This window comes from Geotrypetes seraphini, chromosome 15 (genome assembly GCF_902459505.1).
Source record: "Geotrypetes seraphini chromosome 15, aGeoSer1.1, whole genome shotgun sequence".
NCBI classification, from domain to species: Eukaryota; Metazoa; Chordata; class Amphibia; order Gymnophiona; family Dermophiidae; genus Geotrypetes; species Geotrypetes seraphini.
This window is the reverse complement of record NC_047098.1, coordinates 8,429,773-8,442,150: the sequence shown is the minus strand read 5'-3', so window position 1 is coordinate 8,442,150 and position 12,378 is coordinate 8,429,773. Positions and strand designations below refer to the sequence as shown.

The 12,378-nt window shown below is 39.7% G+C and overlaps 1 protein-coding gene across 3 annotated transcripts in view; it reads left to right on the top strand.

The window, feature by feature from the left end:
• KAZN (kazrin, periplakin interacting protein) overlaps nt 1–12,378 on the top strand; it is a 455,715-nt gene that overhangs the window by 373,594 nt on the left and 69,743 nt on the right. The window lies entirely within an intron of this gene.

The window sequence follows — 12,378 nt, the reverse complement described above, 5'->3', positions numbered from 1 at the left end:
GGGAGGGGAGGAAAGTTAAAAAATAAAATCCAGAAGGCTCCAGGAAGGTGAATCACCAGTGCTTCCTGGCTGCAGATTCTAGCAGTGGCTTCTGAAGAGCTTTAGATTATCTTCAGGCTTCGGGTTCCCTCAAAGCAGAGTTTTTAAGACAGAAAAACAGCCACAAAAACAGATGAAGCATCCCTGGTTATAGCTAGCAAACAACAGACAAAGGAGCGCGAACTTAAGCCCAGCTACAGAAATGATTGCCGAATTTAGTTAAAAGCAAAAGTTGAAATAATAGCCCTGTTTAGCTAAGTCGATACTGACCTTCTCCCACTCTATGTAATCCAAGCAAATTTTTCATTGTCATCATTTTTAATATTAGTACAAATACGTATTTATTTTAATTATTTATATACTGCCTATTAATTGTCTAAGGGCTCCTTTTACTAAGGTGCGTTAGAGCCTTAATGTGCAGAATAGCGCGCTAGACCTTAACGCCAGCATTGAGCTGGCGTTATTCTAGAAGCGTACCATGTGGTTTAGCGCGCGGTAATTTCAGGCATGCGTTAAAAATGCTAGCGCACTTTAGTAAAAGGAGCCCTAAGTGATTTGCATTCAAGTACTCACTCATTTGTCCCGTAGGCTCACAAGCTATCTAGATTGGTTATTTATTTCTATTCTGCCAATTTAAATCTGGCTGCCAGTGCATTCTTAGGGAGTTTCCCAATTTGTGGTCAAACTTTTCTTCCTGCATTGAGTGCAGTAGCTAAACAGCAAAGAGTACAAAATTTGTCTTCATCCCCATGAGCTCCATCCCTGTCCCTGCCCTATATCCGCAAACTGTCTGATCCCATCTGCACAAACCTCAAATAGTTATGATTTTATATTGAATTTATTTTATTAAAGTATAAAAAGAAACAATATTCTGTACAATTGTCATTTTATAAATCATAAATACAGAGCAAGGATAAACAAAACCCATCTCCCCTCCCAAATATCCTCTCCACTATCGAGAAAACTGAACAAGCCATGTAACTACCGAATGCTACATAGAAAAATCAAGCTAACAGTCACACATGGAGGAACAGTGAATGGCTGCCCCAATTCTCACGAGAACTGGGAGAGCCATTCACAGAGCAGCGCGGGACAAGGCAGGAAGCGAGAAACTCGCACCTGCCTGCTTGCCGTTCTGCTGCTGACGCTCGGGGACAGAAAGTAGGAGAGAAGGGCAGAAGGCTGAAAGCTCCTGCCCTACAGCACTGGACCACCTGTACCGCCGCAGAAATGAAGGTAGGGGAGGGGGAGTTAGTTAGTATTCGCTCCATAAGACGCACACTTATTTCCACCGACTTTTTTTTTTTTTTTTTTGGGGGGGGAGTGCATTTATAGAGCAAAAAATACGGTAGATTTCAAATGTTTAATTTCTGGAACCCTAAGAAACATCCATATTATCTGATTTACTGCTACAACTATTACTTATAATTTCTATACATCAAAACATACGTAGAAAGAGACAGTCCCTTGGAATTTACTCTAATGACCTATTTTTTTCTAAACTAATGTCCAACCAAGAAAATACATTAAGATTGTAAAGCTTCTAGTTTATAACTTTTGCAAGCTTATCCCCTCCTTGTGTTTTTTTGTGGAGTGTGTGAGCTAAGAGGCCTCCCTGAGTTAGCAGCGGCAGTGCCATCTGGGTTTGCCTACACTCACTGTTGCTCATTTGCTTTGTTGATGGGGGCTATGTTAAATCCCAATGATGATGGGCTTCATGCTGGGAAAATCCCTGTCTCCCAGGATGGAGTGGTACAGAAATGAAATGTGGCAGTAAAGGGAACTGTTTACAGAGAAATAGTTTTAAAGTTCAGCACGGTCTCAGTGTGAGATCTCTTACCAGAAACTCTGTAGCAACATGTTAACCCACTGCTGAGAATGGAGAGAAGCCATGTCAACAGAGATTAATAGCGAAAGACATAAAAGAAGCAGAGCATTCTTTTAAAGACTAATATTTATGCTTATGAAAAATCCAGGTCCTGATCATTTGCTGGAAAGAATTAGCATAAGATTGTGCACATAGACAGTGTTCATAAATATTTGATGGGTGGGAAATGTTCCCCGTAGACTAGAGGCATCAGATCACTTCCCAGTGATGTCATGAGCTCACAGTACTATCACAAGTGGTATCTTTGATTTCTAAAGCATATTCATGCGTGGACGCCTGGACTGTAAAAACAGCAGCTAAACTGTACTGAAAAAAATAGGTAAAGCTTAAAATATTCCTAATAAAGCTTTGGAAGGGGGAAACTGTGGACAAAGTCGGTTAGGGAACGACTGGTTTGTAGTGATATTCAGCAGCTACCTGGTTAAGTGCTGCAAAGCATCAGCAACTACACAGGTGCCGCTCTCGCCTACTTAATTAGAACATCAGGCCATTGAATTTAAGCTTCTGGAGCTAATTGAGGTTCTAATTCAATCAACAGAAAAATGTTCTCTTTTAGAAAGAGCTGCATTGGGGCTCTTCCATCTGGTTTTCTTCCCTCTGTCATCCTTTTTAGAGAACAAAACTTTTATGGTTCTATCCATTGTAAAGGATGCATTGGATGCTGTTGGAAGACACTGATCTGTGATGTGAGGGAAGGGGGCGGGATTTAGCCTCAGCAGTTTTCTCCATCTCCAGCGCAATGAAAACCAGCATCTATTGGACTGCAGTGCCATCTTTATGTGGAACTATACAGGGGCTTTTCCACCTATTTTTCTATCCCTCTGTCACCCCCTTTTCCAGAACATAACTTTTAAATTAAAAGATTCTGTTCATAGTATAAGATCCACCTTCGTAGAATATATGTCGGCATTCTGAGAGGATGAAAAAAAAATATAATGGCAGTATATAAATCATGCAAAATATTCATTGTTGGGCTCTGGCTCTCAGTAAAGGAGCTAAATCCCCAGGCAATTTGTATTCTGCAAGGACAAACAGGACATCAGCCACCGTGCCATGCAAGCAAGAATTACTAAAGCCACTTTACCATGCTTTTGCATCACATCCAACCTGCCTCTGTCACACAGCTTTATAAAACAGATTTAGATGCAGGGTCAAGTTGCTAATATGTATTTGCATTTTCAATTCTTTTTTGGCCATTTTCCTTAATTTATAGTCTTCTTTCATGAGCCACAGAGGTACTCCTGTTTAATGAATTCCGTTTGATAAGACTGCCTGTTTCTTAACTGCTCTGTAAAAATGGTAGGTATGATATCGAACTCACTAGCGTGTTCCATAATGCCATCCAGTCTCACAGATCTTGCAGGAGAATGCTCCAGGCCTTTTCAATTCACAGCACAGGATATTAGTTTGAAGTTATTGCTTTGGATAGTTGCAGGAACTATTATTAAGGCACTTATACTGTAGGTAAAATGTGAGATGTGCCTGTAGTAAAGTTAGAAGCTCATTTTAGCACTGCAGATGTCAGATTTCATCTTTACTTTTGGATATCTATCTGCTACCACTTAAGTCCAGAGGTGCTTTTTTCGTTTGAGGAGGGAGGGAGGTGACTGCTAAGTGAGCTTTGGAGGTCTAAGGCATTGCTCTTTCTCCATCTGTAATAGCAACTACAAAGTGGTGAGAAACAAAAGAACATTTGAACAGAAAATAGTGCACAAAAATGTTTCAAAAGTATATAAATAACAGGGCAATAAAAGGCATGCTCCTACCGTATTGAATTAAGCAATTTGTGTGTGCCTGTCAGTCGGTGCTACAGCCATCAGCTTTTTGGATCATCACATGACCTTTTATATTTGCTTTTTAAGGCTTCATATGCATAGTGTCAAACTCACGGTCAAGTAAAGTCATCATAGTAAATTTTGTGACGCGTTTTTCTTTACAATAGTCTTGCAAATATTATCGAAATTCATATCTTAAATAGTATTGGAGAAGTGATGGTAAAAACTTCACAGTGAGGAAAATGCTGAAAAATTTTTTCACCTAGTTTTAGTACTGTTCGAAAAAGGTAATCATTATTCCTTGACAATTTACGCCGCAGCACTTGTGAATTTACACACTTAGACACCTAACTTGTTAGAACAGCAGACTGAAACCCAGGGATGCAGCAGGTGAAATTTAAGGGTTAAATACTTTTTCTTCATGCTTGCATATTTGGTGAAATTTTTTTTTTTCCATTTCTCTTGAACTTTATTTCGGTCTCTCTAGATGTGGTTTACAATGTCGAAATGAAATATGCTGATGCTCTTTGTGACCTTTGTCAAGTCATTTCATGCTGCTTCTGCAAATGCAAACTTTACCCCCTCTTTTACTAAGATGTGCTAACCAATTAATAATAATAATAATGATAACTTTATTCTTCTATACCGCCATAGTCGTGTGAGACTTCTAGGCGGTTTACATTGAAGAGAGCTGAACAGTCAGCGAGTTACAATATGCAGAGGTAAGAGAAATACAGCATTCAGAATCTTAAAAAAGGCAACAAAATACAATATATACAGCATACAGAATCTTAAAAGGCAGCGAAATATAAAATACAGATTATTAGCAAATGTTAGAAGTTTCAGACTTATATGTAGGAGTGGACATATTTAGTGTCTGGTGTAGATACTTTTTAGGTGATATTTCTGTTGAATAAGGCAGTTTTTATGGCTTTTCTAAAGGCGTCATAGGTCAGTCCAGCTCCATTAATGTAGTTGTCTAACCAGTGTTGTTGTTTGTTTGCTTGGTACATAAAAGTTCTATCCAGAAAGGTTTTGTATTTGCAGCCGGTAATGCTTGGGTATGCAAATAGATTGCAGTTTCTGGTTTGTCTTGTAGGGCTGTATAGTATGAAGTGAGGTAGCAGGTAGGTAGGAGCCAGTCCCCAGACCAGCTTGAAACAGATGCAGGAGAACTTGAATATTATTTGTGTCTCCATTGGCAGCCAGTGAAGCAGTTTGTAGTAGGGGCTAACATGGTCGCTTTTCTTCAATCCAAATATCAAGCAGACCGCTGTGTTTTGAACAATTCTAAGTTTTCTCACTGTTTTTTTTGGGGTATACCCATATAAACGATATTGCAATAGTCCAGTGTAGAAAGCACTAGCGATTGCACTAGTAGTCTAAATGATAATGGGTCAAAGTATTTTTTGATGGTCTTTAATTTCCATAATGTCAGGAAACACTTTTTTACCACTATGTTCATGTCTAATGTTACTCCCAATATTTTTATTGTTTTGGTAATCGGGTAGTCGCGATCTTTTACACATAACGTTGTTTTGGTAATTTTGTCTGTTGGGCTTGCAAGGAAGACTTTTGGTTTTTCTGTGTTTAGTTTCAGTTTGAAGTTTATTGTCCAGAAGTTGTAGTAAGAGCGGATAGCGTAGCAGATTTTAAGAAAGGTTTGGACAAGTTCCTGGAGGAAAAATCCATAGTCTGTTACTAAGAAAGACATGGGGGAAGCCACTGCTTGCCCTGGATCGGTAGCATGGAGTGTTTTGGCCAGGTACTAGGGACCTGGATTGGCCACCTTGAGAATGAGCTATTGAGTTTGATGGATGGACCATTGATCTGACCCAGTAAGGTTATTCCTATGTTCTTATATACTTGAATATAAGCTGAGGGTTTATATTCTAGTTAGCATTTTTCCCCCTTTTTAGAGGAAAACTGTTATTTCAGCTTATATTCAGCTATACAGTAAAACCTTGGTTTGCGAGAGTAATTCGTTCCAGAAGCATGCTTATAATCCAAAGCACTTGTTTATCAAAGCAAATTTCCCCATAAGAAATAATGGAAACTCAGATGATTCGTTCCACAACCCAAAAACTTTCATACAAAATACTATACATACTCGTTTTGCAAGACCTCGCTCATTTAGAACAGTCACTCCACTCCCGCAGCGTCAGAGATAGAAGAGCCATTGGCTCAGTTGTGATGATGTGACGCGTGTATACTGTATGTACTCGTATTGCAAGACCTCGCTCGTTTAGAAAAGTCGCTACACTTCCGCAGAGTCAGAGAGAGAAGAACCATCGGCTCAGTTGTGATGATGTGATATTTGTGTACTATATGTACTCGTATTGCAAGACATTGCTTGTATATCAAGTTAAAATTTAATCAAATATTTTGCTTGTCTTGCAAGTTACTTGCAATCCAAGGTTTTACTGTATAATATGTTAGTAAATGAGGTCCTCAGATCATAGGAAAATGCCTATTGTTCTTGAATGCAATGTGCCTTGAACCACCTGTAGAAAGGCTTGATTTGTATATAAATAAAACTTTCTCTTCTGGGAAGTCATTCTTTTCTCTTTACTTTTTCTAGCTCTGCTGTATCTTTTTTTTAATATGGTGATATGTATACCCAGTTACTCCAGGTACAGTTGCACCATGCGTGGATGCTGAGGCTTTATAATATTCTCTGTTTTGTTCTTTATTCCTTTCTTGACTATTTCCTAGCATTCCACTTGCATGCTTCGCTGCTGCCACACACTAAGTTGAAGATTTCAATCTGTTCTCCACAATAGGTTCAAAAACTGGAATTAATAGATTACAGATGACAATAGTAAGAATCTTGGACAGTGGCATGGCCAGGGGGTGGAGGGCCTCAGGAGCCTGGGTACCCCCATAAATTGCAGTACCAAACCCCACCAGCTGAAGAGATTCTCTGCTAGAGCCCCTCACCTGGGCTGTCTGAGCAAGAGGAAATCAGTGGGGTGCTCTGGCCGTCGGTGCTGGAAATTCCAGGCATGCTCAGTTCATGCATAGAACCGAGCGTACGTTGAAGTGCCAGTGTTGGAACCCGGAGCCACCCTGTCAGCTTCCTCACTGCTCAGGCATCACGGGTGGGAGCTCTAGCAAAGAATCTTTTCAGCTGATGGGACTTGAGCATCCCTGCCCACAAAGGTATGATTCAGCTGGTGGGGGGCAGGGGGGGAGTGAACTAAGAGGAAATGCTTGCTCCCCCTCCCAGTCCACTGCTAGATGTACCCTGCAAAAATCAAGTTCCAGCTATGCCCCTGACTAGCTCACTGCATGTTATATTTCCTTTTTTTTTTTCATGTACTTCAGTTGGGTCTGTTTTTGTGAGATTTGAAATGCTGGCGTGTTCTCAGAAGAGACCGACTCCTTAGTTATTGTTTTTTCAGCTGAGGGGAGGAAGGAGCATGAATCAGAAAAGTACAAATGTTAATAACCAATACAGTTAAATATTCTGACAGAGGAATCCAGGGCCCGGAAAATATAAACGATCAATGACAGGGGCTGGCATAAAATCCATCAAAGAATGGGGCATGTCCTGAATAATTACTTGTAGCCAAGAGAAATCAATAGCTGATCCTAATTGGACCTCCTCTGAATTTACAAGAGTGTGTTCAGATTCTCATCTTATTTTATAAGTAATATCCGTGTTTGTCTATATGGGCACAAAAGCCATAAACGTATGTGTTCATGCTTAACTGCTCTTTGCCACGCTACTTCTCAGAGAAAGCAAGTGCTGACTGTGGGAAAACAGGAGAGGCTGGGAAAAGAATTGATGGTGTTTTTGCTGGACTGAGAAAAGCAGAAATGCATCAAACTTTTCTAGAGGGATGGTCTTAAAAACCATCAATTAGAACCAGTGCACAAAAGTTATAATAACTCAGGGATGTAAACTTCCTCAGAATCACAAAAAATAACCACCATACATCCCAATTCATAGAGACAAGATGGCAGATAAAGGCCAAATGGCCCATCACAGTAACCATTATCTCTTTCTCGCTAGTGTTCTAATACAAAACTACTTCCTACCATTCCTCTACATTCAAATCAGTTTTGACAAGCACTTTATTTCCAAGGTTTTTTTTTTTTTTTACCTCACAGGAGCCATAGCACCCCTAACTGAAGTTCACAGATTATCCTTGTAATTAAAAGGGACCTAAAAGTCCCCTGTCCTTTACCATTTACCAGATAATTTTCACTTATACTTACTAGTGATAAAAAAAAAGAAGGTACAGAAGTTTTACAGATAATCCCCCAATGTAAGATGTCTTGTACAGAGATTTCTTTATAGCACAGAAACCCAGACGGTTCCCTGTTCTTTTCTTTCTTTGGGCTTCTCCAGGGAAGGGTTCCAGGGTGGAACATAAGATACCTACGAAGTGTAGGTAACTGTTTCAGGAGCTGTGGTTCTCTCATAGCTCATCAGTAAGATAAGTTGAAAAGTGAACACTTAAAAACTAACAAAATGACACATTCTCTTTCCTCTATTTGCAAAATGCCAATCCAGGTCCCTAGTACCTGGCCAAAACCCAAGGAGTAGCAACATTCCATTCAGAATCCTAAAGAACAGCAAGATTCCGGAATCCCAAAGAGTGACAAAAGATTCCGGAACCTCAAAGAGTAGCAACATTCCATACTACCAATCCAGGGCAGGCAGTGGCTTCCCCCTTGTCTTTTTCAATAACAGGCTATGGACTTTTCCTCCAGGAAACTGTCCAAACCTTTCTTAAAATGTAGACATAGAGCTTCCCAATAGGCACAATCATTTGGTCAAAACCTCACAAAATTGAAAGGAGTATTCAACTTCCAGTCAAGAAAAGGATCAGATTCCTGTTTGGAATAACTCAGCAATGATACAAACACACAATGCAAGGAAAGCCTCAGTGAATACTATTTGTAAAGAGTACTTAAGCAAAGGCGTGGGAGAAGTTATGAATGTAAATTTTGAACTTTTGGGACTTGGATTTTTTTTTTCTGTATCTATTTGAAAATCATCAAGTTAAATGCCACCTATTTTCTCATCATTTACCATTTTGCAATATTAGATTTTGGTTTTTAAATTACCCTAACCTTTAATTAGTTCTTGATAAGAGTTTAAGACTAAGGACCACAGAAAGTCACCTTTCCTACATGTTGAGAAGGAGGACCTGGGAGCCCCTAAGTATTAGAAATATAGAGCTCACAAACAAAATTTTACTTTGAGAGCCCTTCCCTACAAAGTCTTGAAGTTAAAAGGGGAAAGCAAAGTACAGAAACATAGTACTTAGCTTAAATATTAAGCTCCTAGGGACCCAGCAAATGCTGTACTGAAGGAATGGAGGCAGAGTGTGACCTTACCTTAACAGTATTGCCTTGGGACCTCTTTTTCATCTATCTTCAATACTATCATGGGCAGCTGAGACGTTCTTAATCATATCTCTTGCTACATGGGCCAAGTCTTGCCATAAAAACCTTGAAAACATGACGGCAGATCAAGGCCAAATTGACCCATCCAGTCTGCCCTTCCACAGCATCCATTATCTCTTACTCTCCCTAAGAGATCCCACGTGCCTGTTCCATGCTTTCTTGAATTCAAGACACAGTCTTTGTCTCCACCACCTCTGCCGGGAGACTATTCCATGCATCCACCACCCTCTCTGTAAATAAGTATTACTCCTGAGCCTATCATCTCTTAACTTCAACCTATGCCCTTTCATTCCAGAACTTCTTTTCAAATGAAAGAGACTCACCTCATGCACTTTTATGCCACATAGGTACTTAAACATCTCTATCATATCTCCCCTCTCCTGCCTTTCCTCCAAAGTATACATGTTGAGATCTCTAAGTCTGTTTCCATATGCCTTATGAAGATCATCAAACCATTTTAGTAGGCATTCTGTTTATATTGTGAAAGCTAGTTTCAAGCAGCAGGAGAGGATGCGTGTAAGCCCCTCCATTTATCTGGAAGGACATTCAATTAATTTTATTAAAATACGAGGCAATTGTTAAATTATGCGATATCTGGAACAGAGCTAGCAAAATGCAACATATGTACTCATACATTGCCTGTTGCATAGTTTGTCCACGCACAATATAATGCTTGGCCTTTGGTTGTGTGGCATCTACGAGGTCAAAAACATGGACGCTCCATTGCAAGATTGCTCCATTGAAGAATAACTTGCAGTAGTACGCTTTCTTTGGACCCTCGGATATTGACTCAGTATGGACATAGCATCATGAATCAATGAAAGGTTTGTGAGGGGTAAAAAGGTTTAAAGCAGGAAGAACAGGTGTAACTGACGAAGATTGTTCTCGTCGCCCATCAACACTGCACACACAAGAGCACATTGACAGGATGATGCCTTGATTAGAGAAGACCAACAGATAATGGTGTTTTAGTTGGCTGCAAATTTGGATATCGGCTATGGATCTGCATTTACCATGATGCATGTTAATTTGGGATACAGGAAAGTCTGGATTCCCAAACAGCTGACTGATCTGCACAAGCAACAGCATGCGGAAGTTGTGACTCAGTTCCTGAGATGGTATGAAGAAGATCTGAGTATTCTAGAGAGAATTGTCACCGGCATCGAGACCTGGGTGCATCACTGTGACCCGGAGAGCAAAAGACAAAGCATGATGAAGTAAAGGAAGCGGTGCTCACTGGCTTTGGGAGCAGCCGGAAAACTTCTTCTCTGCAGGAATGCAGATGCTAGTTGAACGATAACAAATGCGTCATCTTGCATGGGGACTATGTGGAAAAATGATATATTCAGTTGCTTCCGGTTACTTCTATTAAAAGCAGTTAAATGTACTTTTTGATTTACTCTCGTACTACAGTACTGTCACACTCTACCTCCATTTTTGCATTACAGGGGTCACTAGGCCCTCTTCTTGACTGGGGCTGCCATTGAAGGAACTTCCAGTTATGTCCCTTAGTCTCTTTAGAGGAAGACCAGGAATTACACAAAATAGTTTTGCTGACAACTGAGGTACAAGTCCATAAAGCAAGGTAATTCAGATGACAATTTGATCTTCCTTAGTTGATTCAAAATAAGTCTGTGAGGGCTGAGGTCTTAATAATCCTTGAATCCCAAATATTAAACTAATATACAGGTTTTACACTTCATTTCTTTCGGGTGTCATAAATTCTGATGCTGATAAGAGATGCCCAAGAGGCAGAACTGTAAAGCCCTTCACTGCCTCTCGCCAAGTAGGCAAATGTAGAGCAATTGCATTTATCTTCAGTTCAGACAAAATTCTGCCGCTTCTGCTCTCTCAGCAGTCCTGGAGGGCAGCGAGAATAGTGTTCTTTTAAAGGTCAAACTAACCCTGGCCAAAATATACAGGTATGTCCTTCATACTCAGAAGAGGTACGGGAAAGAATGTACTAACTCTGATTTAGAAATGGATTTGAATTTAGTTTTATAAACATTCACAAGGCAGGTCATAGATTTAAGAAAGTTGATTACCATTGGGTTATACTTTGAAGATAACTCTTTCTTTTCCTGCAAACCATATACTATTTGAACAGTAGGGATTTGGGGATGTTTCTATTTTCACTGTCTTTATCCTTTCAGTTACATTTTTATTTGAAAATTATTTTGAGCATGAATTTTTGACAGGGAGCAATTGATATCACAAATGCCATATTGTAATCACAAACAATTGATTTCTCGGGGGGGGGGGGTGTCATTTGCAAGTAATAGTCTATTTGTTTAACCAAAATTCTAACTCATAATGGGCCCCTTTTTTATCAAGCTGCGCTAGAGCTTTTTAGTATGAGCAGGTGCGGTAAATGCTCTGAAGCTCATAGAATTCCTATGAACATCACTGGCTCGCGCTAAAAACCTCTAGCGCAGCTTGATAAAAGGGGCCCAGTATCTTTTAGAAAATTTCAGTCCAAATACACATGATAAATGAACCAAAGCTTATATTATCTATATAACTTCCACATTTCTTATTCTGCTATTAACATATACCATTTGTTTAAAGGAAAATTACAGTATATAAACGTACAAATCAGTGTAAAAGCAATATAGAACTAGACAACCATGAAGACTAATACAATATAAAAGTAACATTGATCATCCAAGTAATTTTTTTAAAAAACTAATACCCACTCAGCCACTGAAGTCTATCTTTTCGACATTTCATTGCTAAATCTTTCAACTTTCCTTCAGCCAATATTCAGTTCCCAGATTCGATCTTCTCACACAACCGTATTTTCAAGTCATAACTTGGCCTCGGTTTTAATGGCCAAAGTAAAAACATTCCACAATTGAGACACAGCATCAGACTGCAAGTAAGAGCTTAGCCTAATACCATCAAGATCCTAAAAATCAATATCAAGATTGAAAAAAATAGATATTCTGACATTCTTGCTGGGAGTCAGTAAACCACAGTAAGCAATGGAGAGGCCCAGTCCGTTGTTTAACCCCATAATTGCAAAAGCAACAGCTTTTTAAGTAGACCCAAGAAGACTAGATTACGATGGCCTAACAATGGGAGTGTGTGGTGCAGTGGTTAGAACTACAGTCTTGGCACCCTGAAGTGGGTTCAAATCCCACTCTGCTCCTTGTGACCCTAGGCAAGTCACCTAATCCCCCATTGCCCCAGGTACATTAGATAGAATGTGAGCCCACTGGGACAGATAGGGGGAAATGCTTGAGTACTCGGACG